At 40.2% G+C, this 23,595-nt stretch overlaps 1 protein-coding gene across 10 annotated transcripts in view; it reads right to left on the bottom strand.

The window, feature by feature from the left end:
• Positions 1 to 23,595, bottom strand: part of LOC134346863 (myc box-dependent-interacting protein 1) — a 182,152-nt gene that overhangs the window by 119,717 nt on the left and 38,840 nt on the right. The gene's annotated exons all lie outside the window — the stretch shown is intronic.

Genomic DNA, 23,595 nt, shown 5'->3' with positions numbered 1-23,595 from the left:
AACGCTATTGCAAGTTGGCGATTGCATCTACGTATGCAGAAATGTATTTCCACACTGACCCAAGCCAAGTAAGAGATTAACTGCTGACATTTAAGACTCAGGATGCTACAAGTTTCTGCATTGCAACTTCCAGCATCAGCAGTTTGCTTTGCTTTTTATTGAACTGAAACTCTCCATGGCAGCATTCAATTACACAAAACCACAAAGTTGTTGAAACGAACTAAGCTGCCAGACTCAAGTTGCACTCAGTTACCTCCCATGCCTAGTACAGTGGCCACAGTGTATATTCTTGGTCTTCTGCTACTGTAGCCCATCGAATTCCAGATTTAACATGCATGTTCAGAGATACTCCTCTGCACACCACTGCTGTAATGTGTGGTTATTTCAGTTACTGTCACCTTCCTGTCAGCTTGAACCAGTCTGGCCTTTCTCCTCTGACCTTTCATCAATTAGGCAATTTTGCCCATAGAACTGTCACTCTCTGGAATTTTTTTTGGTTTTACACAACATTCTCTGTAAACTCTAGTCTACAGACTGTTACATATGAAAATACCAGGAGATCAGCAGTTTGTGATACTCAAACCACCCTCTCTGGCACCAACGATTATTTCGTAGTCAAGTCACTTAGATTGAGTCATTTCTTCCTCAGTCTGATGTTTGGGCTGAACAACTAACCCTCCTGACCATGTTGACATGCTCATGCAGTGAGTTTCTGCCACACGATTGGCTGATTAGATATTTGCATAAATGAGTAGGTGTACCTAATGAAGTGGCCACTGAGTACTTGCCAAAGCTTCCCAGAGAAAACCACTGCAGCAACCTGCCCGGCACAAGTCCAGACCGACACTGTGGCTGATGAAAGGAATTTTCAGTGTCATATCAAGGCTACTAGCACATTGTACAAAGGTGCCAAGTGCAATTATCATGATGAATTTGAAGGGAATGCAGGGGCTAGGTCAGTATGAAGGGTTGGGAACCTCTTGTCAAAACCAATGCAAGGCTAATATTTGTCTCTAACTGCCAGCCACACCCTAAGTACTGCTGCTAAGAAATGAAGCTACATTAGCAGCTCTGGAGAAATGCTTGCAGGCTAGTTACTATCAGTGGACACCTGCTCGTTAATGCAAATATCTGCGACTATTCTGTGGCTAGCAAATCAACTCCTGGAAGCAAAAGCTTTCTGATGGGGGAGCGGGGGGGGGGGGGGGGATATGAAACAAAAAATGAAATTCTCTCTACTTCTGCAGGTAGATTAAAAACTAGCTCTCAAACAGCTCAGCATAATCACCCAAAACAATCTGATTGGCATCTCAACCACGAGTTCTTTCTGCACTGATGTACAATGATTACATATGCACGACCTACAAAACACACTACAGTCAACCACCCGGACTACTCCAACAGCACTGTCCAAAACTGCAACGCCATCACCAAGGACAGTAAAGCAGCAGGTACTCGACTACACCAGCAGTTCCAGACTCTCCTTCAACTCACATGCACCACCTGATGGAAATCTCACCATTCTACCATTGCTAGGTCTGAGCCACGATATTCTCTATTCAAACTGCAGCAGTACTTTCACCAAGACTGCAGCTGGTGGCAAGTAACCCCACAAGATCAGAGTTGAGTAATAAATGCCTTGCCAGCAATATCCAAACTCTGAAAACTAAAACGCATAATTCAAGGACTTTTCAAAACCTGACATTGATAGATTATACCAGGGGTCCCCAACCTTTTTTGCACTGCGGACCGGTTTAATATTGACAATATTCTTGCGGACCAGCCGACCGGGGATGGGGTAGGGTTGCCAACAAACAAGAGTAGCAGTCAAATGCGTTGTTTACCCAAAAGACTACAATAACCATGAAGCCTTGTGCGGCACCAATGCACATGCGCATCGTGACCCGCCGATTTCCCCCCCTCCTGCCCCCCCCCAGCAAATCCTTTTTGGCGATTCTGTTCGTGGGGGTGGGTGTTAATCACTAGCGGAATATAGATGATAAGTGAGTAATACACTCAATTTTGTTTCTAAAAGGGTTTATCTAACGAATTTAATATTAAACACACAGCGCCTATTTTCCTCGCATGGATATAATAAGTCAATTATCAGGGGAGCTTAGTGTTGAACGAACTTCCAGTAGAAGTGGCAGAAGCAGGTTCGATATGATCATTTAAAGAAAAATTGGATAGGTATATGGACAGGAAAGGAATGGAGGGGTATGGGCTGAGTGCAGGTCGGCAGGACTAGGTGAGAGTAGCGTTCGGCACGGACTAGAAGGGCTGAGATGGCCTGTTTCCGTGCTATAATTGTTATATGGTTATATAGGTCACTTATAAGTCAATAGCATCATAACATTTTAAGTAATATTTGGATATTAAACACACTGCACATATTTTCCCCGTATGAACATATAAAATCATTGCAACACACCAATATCGCTGAATCAGTGGGAGCCCTGGGCTTGTTTCCCTGCAACAAGACGGTCCTATCGAGGGGTGATGGGAGACAATACTCGAAGGGGGTTCCTGATGTCCAGACTATTCCGCAGTTTAGTTTTCGTTGCATTCATTGCAGAAAAATGCTGGAAATGAAAGCAACGTTTTCAGTGCTTTCGTGGCTATCTCAGGATACTTAGCAACACACATCAAAGTTGCTGGTGAACGCAGCAGGCCAGGCAGCATCTGTAGGAAGAGGTGCAGTCGACGTTTCAGGCCGAGACCCTTAGGATACTTAGCCTTGATTTTGATCCAAAATGCCGACAGAGATGTTATGTCAAACATACTTTTCAGCCCGTCGTCATTTGCAAGCTCGAGGAGTTGATCACCTTCCCGCCCTGATACGGATGACGCGCGGGTCATGACCTCGCATGCGTAATGGCTGATCAGTGGCCGTGACAGGGAATGAGGAAAGGTGCAGCTGACCAAATCATATTGCTTCCTCGCGGCCCGGTAGCGCATGCTCTGCGGCCTGGTACCAGCCCAGTGGTTGGGGACCGCTGGATTATACCATGCAACTAATCTCAATTTCCTGTATACAATTGTTAAAGCAGCAAAGCCATTCATGTGGTGTCTGCACAATATACTTCAGAAGTTTGCTCTGGCTACAGTTGTCTTTTTTTCAATATTTTTATTAGTTTCTACATAGAAGAATACAGAGTACAAGTATATATGAGGTCGAAAAAAGCAACTACCAATTACGTTACACAAACAGAGGAAATCTGCAGATGCTGGAATTTCAAGCAACACACACAAAAATTGCTGGTGAACGCAGCAGGCCAGGCAGCATCCACAGGAAGAAGTATAGTCAACGTTTCAGGCCGAGACCCTTCATCAGGACTAACTGAAAGAAGAGATAGTAAGAGATTTGAAAGTGGGAGGGGGAGATCCAAAATGATGAGAAGGGGGAGGGATGGAGCCAAGAGCTGGAAAGTTGATTGGCAAAAGGGATGAGAGGATCATGGGATGGGAGGCCTCGGGAGAAAGAAAGGGGGAGGGGGAAAGCCCAGAGGATGGGTAAGGAGTACAGTGAGAGGGACAGAGGGAGAAAAAGGAGAGAGAGAAAAAAAACTAATAATAAATAGAAAAATAAGGGATGGATAAGAAGGGGAGGTGGGGCATTAACTGAAGTTAGAGAAGTCAATGTTCATGCCACCAAGTTGGAGGGTACCCAGATGGAATATAAGGTGTTGTTCCTCCAACCTGAGTGTGGTTTATCTTTACAGTAGAGGAGGCCGTGGATAGACATGTCAGAATAGGAATGGGATGTGGAATTAAAATGTGTGGCCACTGGGATATCCTGCTTTCTCTGGCGGACAGAGCATAGGTGTTCAGCGAAACGATCTCCCAGTCTGCGTCGGGTCTCGTCAATATATAGAAGGCCACATCAGAAGCACCGAACGCAGTATATCACGCCAGCCGATTCACAGGTGAAGTGTTGCCTCACCTGGAAGGACTGTCTGGGGCCCTGAATGATGGTGAGCGAAGAAGTGCAAGGGCATGTGTAGCACTTGTTCTGCTTACAAGGATAAGTGCCGGGAGGAAGATCAGTGGGAAGGGATGGGCGGGGGGGGGGCGCGAATGGACAAGGAAGTCGCGCAGGGAGCGATCCCTGCGGAAAGCCGGCGGGTGGGGAGGGAAAGATGTGCTAAGTGGTGGGATCCCATTCAAGGTGGCAAAAGTTACGGAGAATTATATGTTGGACCCGGAGGCTGGTGGGGTTGTAGGTGAGGACAAGGGGAACCCTATTCCTAGTGGGGTGGCGGGAGGATGGAGTGACAGCAGATGTGCGTGAAATGGGAGATGCGTTTGAGAGCAGAGTTACATTATATCTATTCATAATAACAATCTTATTACCCCGTAGTTATATTAAAATATACTAATTTATTACAAAAAAATCTAACCCCTACCAAGACTGAAGCTGTTTATTAAAGAGAAAAAAAGGTAAAATACCTTCTCTTATAATAAAAATTAATAGTAGCCAACATCTAAATTTAAACAACGAATTGAGGGTTTTGTAAGTTTTGAAAATAATTCAGAAATGGTCCCCACAATGTTTGAAAGTCTTGAGGAGGTTCAGAAATTGAACAACGAATCTTCTCTAAATCTAAGCATGACATAACATCGCATAACTATTGAGCATGAGTAGGAAGAGAAACATCTTTCCATTTAAACAAAAGCACCCTCCTAGCTATAAGAGAGCTAAAGGCCAAAATATGTAAACCTGATGTCTTCAACTTGATATCTTGTCCTGCAACAATACCAATTAGGCCTGTCAGAGGATTAGGCTTAAAATTGACTTTGAAAAGTAAAGAAAAAGTTTGAAAAACTTCCTTCCAATATTTTTCAAGACATGGACAAGTCCAAAACATATGAATTAATGAAGCTTCTCCATTATTGCATCTGTCACAGTAGGGAGATATATCCAAATAAAAACAAGAAAGCTTATCTTTAGTTGTATGGACTCTATGTACCACCTTAAATTGTATGAGGGAATGGCGAGCACATAGCAATGACTTATTAATCAAGTTTAAAAATTTCATTCCAAGTTTCCACAGATATTGATGTCTGTAAGTCTTGTTCCCAGAGATTCTTAATTTTGTCTAAAGGAACATTCCTCGTCTCCAGTAACATACCATATAATTAGATATTGAACCATTATAAAAAGGTGTTAAATTAAAAATTACATCAGTAAGTTCTTATCTGAGCTTATAGGAAATGTGCATAATTGAGATCTTAGAAAGTCTCTAATTTGTAGATATTTTAAAAAGTGAGTTTTGGGTAGGCTATATTTAGCTGATAATTGTTCAAATGAAAAAAGATTCCTCCAACAAACAGATCCCAAAAACATTTAATACCCAACCTGTACCATTCTTTAAAAAAGTAAATCAGTCATGGAGGGTTTAAAAAAATAGAATAAATGGGACTAGAAAGGGAAAATCTCAATAAACCAAAATGTTTTCTAAATTGTATCCAGATCCTCAGAGTATGTTTAACTATTAAATTATCAGTTAGTTTACTTACAAATAAAGGAAGTGAGGAGCCAAGAAGAGAAATAATAGAAAATTTATTAACAGAATTAGCTTCTAAAGAAACCCACACCAGACAGTCTACATGATTAATATAATATATCCAAAATATAAGATATCATATATTAACTGCCCAGTAATAAAAGCTAAAATTAGGTAAGGCTAAACCTCCAGACTTTTTAGGTTTTTGAAGATGAACTTTATTTAAACGAGCACATTAATTTTTCCATATATAGGTCGATAAAATAGAATCAAGAAAGTCAAGAGAGGATTTAGGAATAAAAACAGGTAAAGCCTGAAAAAGATAAATACATTTAGGTAGAATATTCATTTTAATAGAATTAATTCATCCAATCAATGATATTGAAAGAGGTGACCAATTTAATAATATCTTTTTTTTTACATGGTTCAATAAAATAAGAAAGTTTTCTTTAAACAGGTATTTGTAATTCTTAGTGATCGTTACACCCAAATAAGTAAATTGATTCCTTACAATTTTAAGAGAAAGGTTAGTATTAATTGGTACCAAATTATTTAAAGGAAATAATTGACTCTTATATAGGTTCAATTTATATCCTGAAAACTGGCTAAAACACGAGAGTAAAGGAAGTACACAAGGTAACAAAGTCTCAACATTAGAGATAAAAAGCAATACATCATCAGCATAAAGCAAGATTTTGTGGGTGATACCTCTCCTTAAAATACCATAGGTATCATTAGGTTCTCAAAAAGCAATAGCTAGGGGTTCTAAAGCCAAATCAAAAAGCAAAGGATTCAACAGACAGCCTTGTCTAGTTCCACGGTGAAGTTTAAATGGTTTGGAATTTTGAAAATTAGTAAGAACTCAAGCAGGAGATAAATAAAGTAATTTAATCCATTGAATAAAATCTGGTCCAAAATTAAATTTTTCTAAGGTTTTAAATAAATAATTCCATTCAACCTGATCAAAGGCCTTCTCAGCATCTAAGGATATCACACATTCCGATATCTCCTGAGAAGAGAGTAAATAACATTTAATACATGGCGTATATTAAAATGGGAATGTCGGCTTTTAATAAATCCAGTCTGATCATCAAAAATAATAGAAGGCAAGATATTTTCAATCCTACAAGCCAGAACTTTAGCAAGAACTTTAGTATCTACATTAAGTAATGAAATTGGCCTATATGAAGAGCATTCAGTTGGATTCTTGTTCTTTTTTAGGATAAGCGAAATAGAAGCTCATTAAAAGATTGAGGCGAACTACCCAATTTGAAAGAATCCAAAAAGACTAAGTGTAACTGCAGTATAATTAAAGAAAAAGCCTTATAAAATTCTCCAGAAAATTCATCTGGACCTGGAGCCTTCCCTGAGTGTAATGAATGTATAGCCTCGGCAATTTCCTCATAAGAAATGGGTTGATCCATCTGTTTGCAATTACTTGCAGAAAGTACAGGGATATTTAATTGATCTAAAAAATTGTTCATTACAGTATTATCTTTAGGGGAGTTAGAACTATAAAGTTTAGATAGAATTCTCTAAAAGTATCATTTATTTCAGAGTAATCATTTGTCCTATCACCATTAGTTTTGCAAATTTCTTTAATTTGTCATTCAACTACAGAGGTTTTTAATTGGTTGGCCAATACTTTGCCTGATTTATCTCCGTGAATGTAAAATTGAGTTTTATCTTTAAGTTGTTGAGTTTTAATTGGCTATGTTAACAGAAGATCATATTTAGTTTTAACTTCAACACGTCTTTTATATAAAACAGGATCTGGAGATATAGCATATTTTTGATTTAACTGTTTTAATTGATTGGCTAATTCAATTCTTTCTTTATTAGCTTTATTCTTAACACTCCCAATATAAGAAATAACTTGTCCTCTAATATAAGCCTCCAAAGTATCCCATACAATAAGATTAGAAGTCTCTTCCTTTTCATTCTCTTCCTTTTCATTCTCTTCAAAAAACAAAATAATATGCTTCCCTAGAAATTTTTACGATTCCTTATCAGATAACAAAGTTGTATTAAAACGCCAGAATCTGTTGGTTTGAAGAAGACCAGGGAGTTTTAAAGATAAAAATATAGCAGCATGGTCTGAAACAGCTATCTCTTTATATTCACAGGAATGAACTGATCAGATCATTTGACTATCGATAAGGAGATAATCAATCCTGGAATATGTGTGATGAACATGGGAAAAAAATGAATATTTTCTAAGGGATGTAAGAAACGCCAAACATCAACTATACCACACTTCAATAAAAAAGATTGAATAAATAAAGCTGATTTATTAAGAGTCGCTGGTTTAGAAGATGATCTGTCTAAAATTGGGTCCAGCCAACAGTTAAAATCTCCTTCCATCACCAAAGAATAAAAATTCAGATCTGGTAAAAATGACAAAAAGTGTTCAAAGAATCCTGGGTCATCTATATTTGGGCATACACATTGGCAAATACTATTAACTTATTATCTAGTTTTCCTGAGACTATAAACAAAACATCCATCAGTATCAGACACTACTTTATGTTGGACAAAGGAAAGTGTATTATCTATAAGTATCGAAACTCCTCTAGATTTGGCCTGAAAAGAAGAGTGAAAACAAAGTCCATTCCAACGGCTAAAAAATCGTAGATTATCACATTTGTGTATGTGAGTTTTTTGTAATAATAGGGACCTTAAATTTCTTAATACAAGCAAAAATCTTGTTATGTTTAACAGGGTTATTTAACCTTTTCATGTTAAAACTGAGTAAATTAATAGTTTGGTCCATTTTTAATATTATTTAAAGGAAGGGTTAAAGTGTAAGTTAAAAACCAAGCCATAGACCTTGAGAAATGGTAACCAAGCAACAAGTTGGCTAAAAATTCAAAAACAGCTTCCAGGGAAAAACCATAACCCCGCCCACCTCCCAAAGAAAGAAAACTGACCAATAGAAAGTCAGCATCTACAAACTACTGACAACCCCCAAAAAACCTGGTGTTGATCGCTCCAATTAGTTTCAAGGTTATTTATATTCCAACCTAGACTAAACAATACCCAAACAAGAGATTCAGCTCTCGAATATAAAAAAATACAGTATTAAAAACTACGAAGGGAAATTAGTTACAAAGGTTTACCAAAAGTAAAAGATACAATTATTCATACAGATAGACATTGAACATTTATCTTATATCTTCATGGAAAAACAGACTAAGCAATTAGCTTTCAAATTTTAAAAATCTTTGTGCTTCAACATTCAAACAAAACCATTCGAAGGATCCATCTTTAATGAGATTCTCAGTCAAACTGGGTAGCCAAAGGACAGGTTAAAACCTTTGTTAAAAAAAAATCCAACAGAGCTTGTTTAAACTTAGCACACTCCTGCATAACCTCAAGTGAATAACCTTCAAGAATCTTAATATTCCACCCTATAACCAGACATGCCCCTTTGACAGGATTTGCAAATTAAAAGTTTCTCATTTAATCCTGTATCTTCATGTAAGGAGAAACTAAACAGTTAGCCTTCGGATTTAACCTTCGGATTTTAAAAACTTTTGTGCTTCAATAGTCAAGCGAAACCATTCGAAAGAACCGTTTTTAAGTGTGATTCTGAGTCGGGCTGGGTAGCGAAGGGAAGGCTTGAAACCCATATTAAAAAGCTCAGACATAACTTCTTTGAATTTAACATGTTCCTGCATAACGTCAGGCGAATAATCTTCAACAATTCTAATCTTGCAACTATTATAGTCAATCATGCCTCTTCAACGAGATTTGCGAATTAAGAGTTCCTTTGTTTTAAGTTCATGAAAGCAGATTATTACTGATCTTGGTTTCTGAGCGTTAGGAGATCTAAATGCAAGAGATCTGTGAACTTGATCGATCATAGGCACAGATGTCAAAATCTCTGGAAATAATTCTTGCAAAAAGTTTGCAAAAATCTCCATAGGATGGTTACCTTCGATTAATTCTTCAAGACCCAGAACCCGTAGGTTGTTCCTTCTACTTCTATTTTCTAGGTCGATAATCTTCTGTCTTAACTTTTCGTTGGACTTCAATTGCTTTTCACAAAGCTTCTGTAATTCATCCACTTCCGTTTCCAGAGCCAACAAATTTTCCTCATTATTTTTAATACGTTTATCGCGTTCATTAAGAGTTTGTTGAATAGAGTCCAATTTACCATCTATTTGTTTAAATTCAGTGCTGAATTGTTGAAACTTCTCAGAGGCTTCTCGTGTATGACTTTGCAGCAATTCCATAACAGAATCCAAACAGGCAGGAAAATCATTCTTTTTAGTACCTCTGGCACTCCTTCCAGCCATAATGAAAGAATATCACACTTAAAAAAAAAAGAAGTTTAAGACAGGTTGGAAATAGTAAGATAATTAAAGTTGGAGCAATGGCAGATTGCTGTTACTCCATCAGCCACCACCAGGAAATCTCTGGATGCAGTTGTCGAGCGACATCTGTACTTTAGATTACAGTCCTTCCCCACAAAGCTTTGCAAAAAAAATGCAGTGCACCTCTTAACACATTCCAACAGCTTGCAATCTCAGCCTGAAACGCCAACTGTACCCTTTTCCACAGATGCTGCCTGGTCTGCTGAGTTCCTCCAGCATTTTGTGTGCATCGCTTTCAATATGGTCTGTAGCATTTACAGGCAGCTCATTGCTGAGGACAAGCTTTGTCAACTCCCTCTGGTTCCCCCCTTCTTTTCCATGGTCCACTGCCCTCCATTAGATTCCATCTTCAGCCCTTTACTTCTTTCACCTATTCCCTCCTATTTTCTTTCTTCACATCCCATTTCTCATCCACTCATCTTCCCCATCACCCGCCAGCTTGTACTGCTACCCCTCCCGCTACCTTATTCTGGCTTCTACTCATTCCTTGCCAGTCCTAATGAAGGGCCTCAGTCCAAAATGTTGACTGCTTATTTTGCTCCTGACTTGGAGTTCCTCTAGCCAGGAGGTTTGCAGATGCTACTCGGGAGGGTAAATAGTTTTGCATGGGGGCTGGAAACTGGAGCACCAAGGCAGGAAATAAAGGATCAGACAGAAAGGAAAATGTCAGGGAAAGTATTGAAAGGCAAAATCCAAAATAACAGGTATGGTGGATTGGATAGTTTGAAGCAGGTGTAAATTATTGCCAGGAGTATTGTGGGTAAAGGTGATAAACTTACAGCATGGGTCTGAACATGAAACTACAATGTTGTGGCCATTACAGAAACTTGGCTGAGGGGGGCAGGAATGGGTGACTAACATACCAGGTTTTTAAAAGTTTTAGAAAAGACAGAAAAGGAGGTTAAAAAAGGTGGGGGGGGGGGGGGCTAGTTGCCCTAACCAGGGACAATATCACAGCTGCACTCTGAGGAGACATAATGGAGGGTTCAGATACTGAGTCCATTTGGATAGAACTTGGGAAGAGGAAGGATGCAACCACACTGGATCTGCCCTACAGATCCCCCAATAGCCACTGCTGAAGAACAGATATGTAAATACATCAAGGAAATGTGCAAAAATAATAGTGTTGTTGGCATGGGGGAATCTCAACTTCCTTTATACTTTGTCACCAAACAATTGGTACTAGAACGTGCAATCATCACAGCGATATTTGATTCTGCGCTTCACACTCCCTGGATTACAAATATTAAATATTAAAGATATTAAAAATAGTTAAAATTAGTAAATATTAAAATTTTAAATTATAAATCATAAATAGAAAATAGAAAAATGGGACAATATAAACTGGGACCTTCTTAGCACAAGGGGCTTAGATGGATCTGAATTTGTTAAGAGGATCCAGGAGGGTTTATTAAAACAATGTTTAGATGATCCAACAAGAGGAGGGGCCATACTGGGCCTTTTGTTGGGTAATGAGACTAGCTAGGTATCTGACATTTCAGTGGTGAACAGTTGCTGAATAGCGACAACTCCTTAACTTTCAGGATAACTATAGACAAGGATAGGTATGGTTCTTGCAGGAGTTATTTGGAGCAAATTACAATGGCATTAGGCAGGAACTAAGAGGAGTTGGTTAGAAACATTTTTTTTCTGGCAAGTCCACATCAGATGTGTGCAGGGTATTTAAAGACCAATTGCACAGTGCACAGGAAAGACATGTTCCTGTTAGGAAGGACAGGGATGGAAAGATAAGAGAGCCTTGGATGTCCAGAGAAGTGATAAATTTGGTTAAGAAAAAGGAAAAGTATGTAAAGCTTTGAAAGTCAGGATCAAACAAGTACAAGGATTATAAAGAAGCAAGAAAACCAAAGGAAATTAGGAAAGCCAGGAGGACCCATGAAAAGTTCTTGGCATGTAGGATTAAGATGAATCCCAAGGCATTCTATACACATATCAAGAGCAAGAGGATAGAACCACTCAAGGATAAAGGGAACAACAGCTTGGATGCAGAGAATGTGAGTAAGGTACTCGAGTACTTTGCTTCAGTATTTACCAAGGAAAAGGACATGGAGGACTAGGAGATCAGTGTTGGATCTGTACATACGTTAGGGCTTTTTAGATTATGAAGACATGTAGTCCTCTTTTATTGTCATTTAGTAATGCATGCATTAAGAAATGATACATTATTTCCTCCAGTGTGATATCACAAAACACAGGACAAACCAAGACTAAAAAAACTGACAAAACCACATAATTATCACATATAGTTACAAACAGTGTAACAATACCATAACTTGACGAAGAAGTCCGTGAGCACAGTAAAGTTCAAAGTTTCTCAAATATCCCCATCTCACACAGACAGGAGAAAGAAGAACTCTCCCTGCCATGCCGACCACAATCCGACTCTGAGTCATCCGAAAAATTCGAGCTCTGATCAGCTCTCTGGCACCGAGTACTGGGCGCTATCTCTGTCTGAGTGATTCGACCTCTTTCTCGGTTGCCAAAAGCAGGCAAGGCCAGGGATTTTGAGGCCTACCCTCCGAAAGATTCCCAACCGCGCAGTAACGACAGCAGCGGATGAGCGTTTCAGAAATTTCTCCAGATGTTCCTCTCTGCTTTCACGTCCATTCTCCATCAAATCAGAATTACCCACGGCCCTTATTTATCAGATACGACATCATTTTTCACCGGAGAGCTGTGCACAGTCAAGGAGGAGGAAAGTGTTGGGCATCCAAATGAGTACTAAGGTGGTTAAGTTCCCAGGGCACTGATGCCATTTATCCCAGGTTAGAGGGAGGCAAGAGACAAGATTTCAAGGGCCTTGACTAGAATCTTCAGGTCCTCTTTACGCACAGGCCCAAAGGCCTGACAAGTGGCTGATGCTGTACCTCTATTAAAGAAGGGAACACTGGAAAATCCTGGGAACTATAGATCAAGTCTCACACATTGAAGGGAAACTGTTGGAGAAAATTCTTAGCGATAGGATATATGAACATTTGGAAACCCATGGCCTAATTAGGGAGAGGCAGCATGGCTTTGCGCAAGGAGGTTATGCCTTACCAACTTGATTGAGTTTTTTTGACAAGGCGATGAGAGAAATTGATGAAGGTAGAGCAGTGGATTTTAGTAAGGTGTTTGACAAAGTCTCTCATGGGAAGCTCATCCAGAAGATTAGGAGCAGGGGGTCCACGGGGAATTGGCTATTTGGATTCAGAACTGGCTTGCACATAGAATACAGGGGGTAGTGGCTGAAGGGACTTATTCAAGATTGTAACTAATGGTGTTCCGCAGGGATCTGTGCTGAAGGGACTTATTTGAGCTGGAGTTCGGTAATTAGCGGTGTTCTGTAGGGATCTACGCTGCGACCTCTGTTTGTGATTTATATAAATGACCTGGTCGAAAATGTAGGTGGGTGGGTTAAGTAAATTTACAGATGATACCAAGATTGGTGGAGTTGTGGATAGTGTAGGAGACTGGCAAAGAATACAGCAGAATATAGATCAATTGCAGATATGGGCTGAAAAATGGCAGATGGAGTTTAACCCAGATAAATGTGAGATTTTGTACCTTGGTAGGGCAAATGTAAGGAGACAGTACACTTATAGGCAAGACCCTTTAGTATTGCTGAGCAGGGAGATCTTGGAGTCCAAGCTCATAGCTCCTTGAAAGTGGATACACAGGTCCGTAAGGTGGTTAAGGTGGTTTATGAAATGTTTGCTTTTATTAGTTGATTTATTGAGTTCAAAAGTCAAGAGGTTATACTGCACCTTTACAAAAATTTGGTTAGGCTACACCTGGAGCATTCTGATCCTCCCACTATAGGAAGAATGTCGAGGCTTTGGAGAAGGTACAGAAGAGGTTTACCAGGATGCTCCCTGGTTTGGAAGGCATGTGCTATCATAAGAGGCTGGACAAACTTGGGTGATTTCTCTGGAGCAGCAGAAGTTGAGGGGAGATCTGATAGAGGTTTTTAAGATTATGAGAGGCATAGAGAAGTAGAAAAGGAGTCTCTTTTTCCCCCTCCAGAGTAGAAACAGCTAATACCAGAGAGTATGCATTGAAGGTGCGAGGTTCAAACAGATGTGACGGCTAAGTTTTTTTTACTTAGTGGTGGATGCCTGGAAAGCACTGTCTGGTGTGGTGGTAGAAAACATTAGAGGATTTTAAAAAACATTTAAATAGGCTCATGAATACAAGGAAAATGAAGGCATATGGACTTTGTAGGTAGGAGGGATTAGTTTTTGGGGGGTTTTGATTTACTTTTAGCTGGTTCAGCACAACATTGTAGGCCAAAGGCCCTGTTCCAATGCTCTACTGTTCTAAAATACTATTCTCTCCATTTCTCCCAAGTTTTTCCACACCAGTGCCTTTTCCTTAACTATGGCTTCCATGCTCGAGAGTTCTTTCCATTTCCTGCAATTCAGCTTTGCTCCTCTGGAAAGGATAGGATTCTTCCTCATCCTCACCTTCCTTATTCAGCAGATCCATAGCTTTCCACCCTTAATGATTTTACCATCTGACAACATATCCCTTCTGTGAGTAACTTCCTTTAACTTCAGGCATCCCACTTACATCAAGACTGACCAGTTCTAATGTAAGCTTGGACAAATCAAACCTGCTTCTCGCCACAAGTGCTGCCTAATTTGTTGGGCATTTCCAGCATTATTTGACCTCGTTTCCTGCAATGACCGTTCTGTCCTTCAATTCCACCACCTTCTTTCATGGGACAGGTGTGATGGGCAAATGGGCATCTGTACATGGCAAGTGGCACATGCAGCACAAATAATGCAGTGCATGAGAACAATCTGCAAGAATCAGATCAATCCTGCTGATTTTTCTTTCAATGGCAACCTGGCTAGAGGAGCAACAAGCCAGCTCCTGCCATTATCAGTGCATCATGGCTACAGTTTCACTGAATAACACCAAATGCTGGAGGAACCAAGCAGCTCAAACAACATCTATGGAGAGGAATAAACAGTTAACATTTTAGGCTAAGACTCTTCATTAGGACTGAGATTCTGCAAATATCCCCCATCTGCAGAATCTTGAATTTGAGCTTCTCTGAATAATGCACATTTACTGAGGTTTCTTTAAAACTCATGATTATCACTGTTGAGAATGAAAAGCAGATGGAACACCAGCATACAGAGTCAGTTGTAAAGCACTGAATAGACCCTTTGGCTCACCATTTAACCTTTATTAATCTGTACTTGTACCAATTACTCGCGCTGTCTATTGTTCCCCCTTTATGCCTTGTAGCGCAAGTAGTAATTACATTCCGTTACTTTCTCTAGGAACAAGTTCCAGATATTGTCCACCAAGAATTGTTTTCCTCTAAAACATCTTCCCACTTTAAAACATGCCCTCTTGTTTTTGATAGGATGAATCTTTTTGCCCCATGGTAAGCCTATTTATATGTCAATTTTATACACTTCAGGTCATCTCTCAGCTTCCTTCACTCCAAAGAAACCAAGCTGTCCCTAGAACTAGTCCTCCAATCCCCAAGCACACAACTCCTTTGTGATGACTAGAACTGCACAATACTCCGAAAGCAGCAGCAGTCTTGCAAAAAAATCTCAACCTTTCGATGTTATGCCTCAATCCATGAAAGCAAACATGCTATTCCCATCTACTCATGTTGTCACATTCAGTGAATTAAACTTAAATGCCTACCCAGACACGTTTATTAACATTCAGCACCTGACCATTGTGTTATTCCAGGAAGAACATGACAACTCCAGATCACTGATGGTCAGGATCAGTGGAACCATAGGCAGCAGCTCTTCTATTTGTGCCACCCAGTTATCTAGTGTTTATCCATTTTAGTAAAGACAGTTTGAAATATTGTTTTTTAATTATTTTACAAGGAACAGGCCCTTCTGGCCCAACATTTGTTGAATCCTAACTTAATCACTTATTATGCAGCTGTACTTTGAATGCAGCTCACCTTATGCAAGGTATGTAGCGAAAAGGGATGTGTACAGCACCCTACAAACCACTGCAGATACTTCACTAAATGCTGCATCACCACATCCTATTTCATGTGCATGCCTGGTGTCCAATATGCTCAGCTTGCATGCAGTTTTCTATAAGTTAATTTCAGTTTTCTACTCAATGTCCACAAATTTTACAGTTTAATTCAAATCATTTCTATTGGCGTTTACAGACACCCCAAAATCATGTGTACAGCACAGGAGGCTTACATTCAGAAAGTATGTCAAATCAGCAGAGCAACCCAGCACTTCACTACCTTTGCACCATAGTTCTAAAAATGAATTAGCTTTATCCCTTTGGTCGGATATACTAAACCCGAACCATTTACTGTATAACAGTTTCTGCTAACCATGTGATCTTATACCCTTCGTTTGTTGACCCTTCAACTGAGTTTCTCCTTGTGCTCTAGATGCTCTGATTTTGAACATCTCCAAACATCTCAGCTTCCGATTCAGTTTCTCCAACCCACAAAATCTTAACTGTTGCCACTTCTCTGGATCCATTCCAGAGAATCTTTCCACATGTGGGGGCAAAATATGGAGATGGTTGTGTATGAACACATTGCCTATCCACAGCTGTAGCCTCATGAATCTTTAGACTTTGCTCATCAAATTGAAGAATTTGCATCACTGTAAAAAAAAGCATCCTCAAATCAAACCTTCTCAAAATCTATTCTTCCCCCTGCCCCAACCGAAATTTAACCTGCAGGAAAATTTCTGGTGATTCCAAACTGGGGTGTTGGAAGCTGTCTGAGTTCGAGTAGATGGGAGGGATGGAAAAGAGGCGCAAATTGTAGTTTTGTTATTACTGCTTGTGTTATTCTACTTATTGTGGACATTCTATGTTGATGCCAGAATGTATGCAGACACCGGCAGGCTACTCTCATCACATCCTTGGGTTGAGTTGATTGTTATATCTCACTAAATGTTTCAACGTACGAGATAAATAAATCTGAATTCAGATGGCTAGTATGAATACACAGGAGTCCAGGACTGCTTCATCTCCCCAGAAAAACTCCATACGGAATTTGATCATTATTTGTAACATCAGGAAAATGGGTGATGTTGCTGTTGTTGAGTGCTGTCAAGTCGCTGTTGACTCATGATGGACCCATAGGGTTTTCGTTTGAAGATATGGAAGTAGTTTGCTAGGCCTCTCTTCTTGCTGCTGTCCAGGTTGGGATTTGAACCTGGTCGGATACGAACTCATGACTGTTTGCCTCAAAGTCTCGTGCTGTCACTACACCACCAGATGACCCAACCGGCTGGGTTAATCAGACCCAAACAATTCAAATGCCCAGGAGATCTGGACAAGGACAATAAATTAATTTATCATAAATTACAAAGCACAAATAAACCACACTAAGTATTTTGTAGTAAGTTACAAAGCTTTCAGAGTTCATGATTCTTAGTCACCACTTGATTGTCGCTGTTGTCAGGGGAAATTCCAACTTCCGACTCACTTGTGAAACCACCCTGGGACCGAGGTACCGATCATGATTCCCTAGCCCAAAGAACCATGCAAGGTACCCCAATAAGTACAAGTTGCACAAGCGTAGAGAGACACAAACTTCCATCATTTTGTACTCATGCATTTAACTCAGCCTGGTTTCTTTAATTCAAAGAACTCGTGTTCAGCAGAACCTTATAAATCAATTAGACACTTTAACGGTCACTCCTTAAGCACCAGTATTTTGGCCTCCATATTCCTTGAGTTACAAAAGAACATTAACATTACATACAAGATGAGCCTGAATCTAAAAATGAATTCATCAAGCCAATTTGACAGACACCAAAAGAATCTGTCAATCTAGCTCTCAAAGTGACCAACAGACATCCTCACGTTAATGGTGCCCAAGTCCAAGAAAGAATGCAGCTACTATCAGCAAATACCTTACGTGAACAAACCTACAGTTTATCTTGTACAGACACACTACATTCTGCAAGCTCACAAAATTGTCATTTTGACCTGTTCAAACATTATCCAATATTTTACAAAATTTAATACCAAACAACCAGTTTTTAAATAGATAACTCTAAACGCCCTCAAGAAGCAGTGGAAGGAAGCCATCTTCCTGAATTACTACATTTATCTCAAAAAGTGCATTCAATGTTCTAGCACTTCTAGGATTCAGATTGACTGATAAAATAATGCCGTTTCCAAGATAGGATTATGCACCGTTTTAACAGAAAGCTGTATAACTTACTAATATTTCTTTTTTTCACAAAAAGCATAGAGTAATGGTTTGATGATACTAGGTGACTTTGTAAATAGGCTGCAAGGCCAGCATAGTGTACCAATGATGGAAAATGTCCAGGATGATGCTGGTAGATGTGATGCCCATGAAGCAGGTCTCTGTTTCAGAAGATGAAACATACTCATCCAAGCAAATGGCAACAAATGACACATTTCACTGTTTTGATGCGATGTACGATGAGGCATTATGATACTGTACATATGATAAATTAATCTGATTTCATTACATAAACTAGCAGAATTCCTACCTAAAGACAAAATCTGCAGCTGCTGGTAATCCAACCAACACACAAAATGCTGGAGGAACTCAGCAGGCCAGGCAGCCATCTATGGAAAAGAGTACAGTTGACGATTCGGATCAGGACTCTTCATCAGGACTTGGAAAAAAGTCAAGTAGAGCAAGATGGGAGAGGAGGAGAGGGGAGGGAATAGAGCAAGATGGTAGGTGATATGTGAAAACAGGAGAGGGGGAGAGGTGAAATAAAGAGCTGGGAAGCTAATAGGTGAAAAAGATAAAGGGCTGGAGAAGAGGGATTCTGATAGAAGGTAGCAGACCAAGGATGAAAGGAAGGGGGAGGAGCATAGAGGGAGGTGATGGGCAGGTAAGGAGATATGGTGAGACAGGGAAAAGGAGGGGTGGGCAAGTGGAATTACCAGAAGTTCGAGAAATTGATGTTCATGCCATCAGGTTGAGGCTACAGACAGAATACAAGGTGTTGCTCCAAAATGTATGCGACCTTGTTGCAGCAACAGAGGTTATAGACTGGTATAACAGAATGGGAAGTAGAAGTGAAATGGGTAGCCACTGGGAGATCCCACTTTTTCTGGCCAACGAAGCACAGATGCTTGAAGCAATCTCCCAATCTACATCAGGCGCACTGAGAGGCCACACCGAGAGCACCGGATACAGTAGATGACCTGAACAGACTCTCAGGTGAAGTGTCACTTCACCTGGAAGGACTGTTTGGGGCCCTGAATGGTAGTGAGGGAGAAGGTGTAGAGGCAGGTGCAACTCTTATCCTTCCAAGCGAAACAAGTACCAGGAGGGAGGTCAGCAGGGAGGGATGAATGGACAAGGGAATCACTTAGGGAGTGATTCCTACAGAAAGCAGACAGTTGGGCGGTGGGGCAAAGAGGGAAAAATGTGCTTGGTGGTGGGATCTCATCGGAAATGGCTGAAGTTAGAGAATTATGTGCTGGTCCAAAGGCTACTGGAGTAGTAGGTGAGGACAGAGGATCCCCAGCCCTGGTGGGGTGGCAGGAGGATCAGGTGAGGGCAGTATTAACGAAGGAAGGAAAGCCCCTTTCTTTGAAAAGAACATTTCATTAGGTCCGGAATGAAAAGGTCTAATCCTGAGAGCAGATGCAGTAGAGGCAGAACGTTTTTTTTAAACAAATGACAGGATGGGAAGAGGTATAGTTCAGGTAGCTGTGAGAATCAGTGTGATCTCCAGCCCTTTATCTCACCCATCATCTTTACAGCTCTTTACTTCACCCAACCCAGTTTCACCTACCACCTTGTACTTCTTCCTCCACTCCCCCACCTTCTTGGTCTAACTTCATCTTTTGTCCAGTTCTGATGAAGGGTCCCAGCCCACACTGTCGACTGTTTACCCTTTTCCATAGATCCTGCCTGGCCTGCAGAACCCCAAACCAACTTGTCCTTGACAATGCATCAAATTATCAAAGTGCATGTCACCATATAAAATCCTGAGATTCATTTTCTTGCAGGCATTCATATTAAGCAAAAATAATAATGAAAGATTGTACCCAATAGGATGGATACCATCAATGTGCAAAAAATAAGTGCAAATACAAAAAGAAATAAATGAGCAATAAATATTGAGAACACGAGATGAAAAGTCCTTGGAAGTGAGCCAATAGGTTGTGGGAACAGATCAGTGATGGAGTGAGTGAAGTTATACCCCCTGATGATGGAGGGGGAGACTTGACCCACATGAGGCTCCTGATGGCAGCAGCGAGGGGAGAGTATGGCCTGGATGGTGGGGGTCCTTGATGGATGCAACAGAACTCATGTGCTCAATGGTGGGGAGAACTTTACCCACGATGGACTGTTCTACATCCATTGTTTTTTGTGGGATTTTCTGTCAAGAGCATTCGTGGTTTTCCATACCAGGCTGTGATTCAAAGAGTCAATACACTTCACTAGACATCCATAAAAGTCGGTCACATTTTTAGATGTCATGCCAAATCTTCACAAGCTTCCCAGGAAATAGAGGTGCTGTGATTTCTTCACAATGGAACTTGCATGCTGGGCCCAGGACAGATCCTCTGAAATAACACCGAGGAATTTAAGTTGCTGAGCCTTTCCCAGATCAGGACTGGCTCATGGACCTATAGTTTCTTCCTCCTGAAGTACGCAGAGCTGTAATATTTATTTAATATTAATATTAAATAAACATCTTATTTTTCCCAGCAATATCAGACTGTAATCACTTCTGAGGTACATCATTTTTTGCCTCCCAAACAAATGATGATATCTTATATATATCAAAAAAAAACTGCCTCCAAAACATAACATATAACATAACATAATACATAACATACACAGCAAACTGATCCTTTAGCAGACTGGGCCAATTGTGCCTAATGAAATTAAGGAGTCCCTACACACATCCAAAGCTCAAAATGACTTTAGGTTCAGGGGCTTCATTTGAATGTTCCCTTCCAAGTAGCCCACCATCCCAACTTGAATATATTGAACTTGTTTAATTGCTGGGTCTAAATCATAGAACCTTAAAATGCTGTGGGAGAACCTTCACAAGAGCAATAATGAGAAAGATTAATGAACTATCTAACATGACCTGCTAGGGCAATAATTGCTGCGCTTGCCAGCAATCCCAAGATCACACTTTCCAAGGTGGCAGCTTCCTTAAATCTCACTCTGGCAGCTGCATTAGATCAAAACAGGAACCTGAATAACAGACAAAAACTATTTTAATCACAGGACAGATGCAAGGAAACTTTAAGTCATGAGTAGGCACAAGAGAGCAGTAGGGTGAAGAGGAGCTGTTTAAAGGCTCTAAGTAAGCAGGTCAATGGTCATTTAAAAATAGTAATGGTGACCACATTAACCATGCACTCTTTTGCAAACAGAGAAGGGGATTTACACACAAGATAGGAGAACAGATTTTGCAAGTAACTGCAGATTAGGCTTTCATAATTAAAAGAAGGGGCTGACTTGATAAAGTCAAGGTCATTCAGCTCTTTGTGCCTACTCTACCATTTTTCTAGATTCTAATTTAAATATATTGGTAATGAGCTGTCACAGAATTCCATCATTCTGTAGGCGAAATAATTACTTCTAACCAGAATGGTCCATATAGCCTTGAGACTTAACCCTGGTTGACACTCAAGCCAGGGAAACATTCCACACCTTCCCTGTAAGCCCATATACCCACAAGTTGAAGAAAATTTTTATTCCACGGAGTCAATTTAGGCTCAACAATTGTTTTCCTTTTCAAAAAGTTTGTTTGAGAGGATACTGGAAATGTTAGTCAGTTGTCCAAAATGTGTTACCATTTGAGGGCAGTTAACTGTTTATAAAATTGTGGATCTGGAGGTACAGATAATGGAGTCAGGAGTAGGCACAAGAGATCAGCAAGGCAAAGGGAAAGCATTTCCTTTCATGAACATGAATGACCATTTCTTTTTAAAGCAACAAGTTTTACTTGCATTTAAATTACTCAGCTGACCAAGCATTCAAACTCCTACCTGGGGTTCATCAGTCTAGCCTCTTCATACTGGTCCAACACTGTCCTCAAATTTATCAAAGGACATAAGGTCACTACCTTGAGATTCACTTTCTTGCAGGCATTGACAGTAGAGCAAAAATAGAATTACTGAAAAGCTACACACAAACATTGTTTTTTATTTTGATTCTGTTCTGTGAATATTTGTTCTAGGTTGTCACTGTAGTGCTATGCTGTGAATTGCACCTACATGACAGGCCTGCAGCTTACAGTAAATGCAGATTGTGGCCCACATACCCACAAGTTGAAGAAAATTTTCCACAAGAAATCCTGAAGCTCAAAGCACAAGCTGCAGTGAAAGGCTTTTCCAGTCAAGGTTGCTGTCCCTTCTGATCGTGTTTCTGTTACCCAATGAGCCTATGAAATATACAAGAAAATGACGCAGCACCACAGTGACTGCTGAAATATATTGAAGAATGGTTGTGCTATCAAAGCATTTGAACAGGCACTTCAACTTGTAAAGAACTACCTCAATCAAAGCCTTCCTTTTTTTAAAAAAACGTAATTATACTCTGATGAAGTGTCTCAGCGGAAAACATCAGTTCATTCCCCTCTGTAGATGTTGCCTGACCTGCTCAGTTCCGCCAGCATTGTGCATCTTGAAACAGTTGCTTCACAAATACTCCTACAAAGTCTCAAACTAATTTATTGCAATGGCAGGATTGAATGAAACCATCACAAACAAACTAGTGTTCAGAATTCTTCCCTTCCTCTGTCTGTACCACTACCAAGTTTTCAAATTGTTCTACCACCTGGAATGCAATTCAAACTGTGACTTTCCACAAAAGTATTGCAAAGTTGACAGACAGCAGACAGGACAGCAGTGTGGTCATCATCGGCGCAGTCAGGGGGACAGACAGGTCATTCTGTGGACAGGAAAAGGCAATGATAAAGTTTAAGGGAATGGGGGATTCTCAGATTCCTGTAAACAATGGGTTGAGTACCGACTATGTCTGTGTATTTTGTGGGTGACTGCAGTGTGTTTGAATAATGTCTCACAGCTGCTTTCTTTGGAGCAAGATAAGGGTTAAAGTTCACCCAGATCCACATAAGATGTCTCTGGGCTTTTCACACCTTTTGATTTTGACAAAAGGCAGTACCTGATGGAAATTAGACAGAACATTCCTTTCTTAATTAAAGCATAAATTTGATGGATGTTCTTATCTTTGTAATTAAGTTGTGGCTCCAACAAACCTTTCTTTAATAAAGGTGGCTGGAGTGTCTATCAAACTGATTGTTCTTGTGTATCAATAGTCCATTGACTTGACTGGAATGCTTATCAAACTGATTGTTCTTTCGTATTGGTGGCCTTATAACTTCTAACAATTCTGACATCGGGCAGTGAACTTGTAGAACCACCAGGGAGATGAGAACGTTTCCTTCCCTGATGTCGGGTCCAAGTTCACTCGCCGGCTGAGCTGGAAGAAATAAACGGGTGAAAAGATCAGGAATGATCTTTTTGTACTGTCGTTATTTGATCCAGCAAATTTATGTTTACAGCAACACGATGGTAGTTTGCCTCCCAGATGCCAGGGTGTGAGACATTTCTGGATGCATCCACAACATCCTGATAAGCCAGAAGTTGTGGCACACATTGGTGCCAATAACATAGGAAGAAAAAAGGAGAAAGAATACAGGGAGTTAGGAAGGAAGCTGAGAAGCAGGACTTCAAAAAGGGTAGTGATT

Source organism: Mobula hypostoma, chromosome 5 (assembly GCF_963921235.1).
Source record: "Mobula hypostoma chromosome 5, sMobHyp1.1, whole genome shotgun sequence".
Classification (NCBI taxonomy): Eukaryota; Metazoa; Chordata; class Chondrichthyes; order Myliobatiformes; family Myliobatidae; genus Mobula; species Mobula hypostoma.
This window is presented reverse-complemented; position numbering and strand designations above follow the sequence as displayed.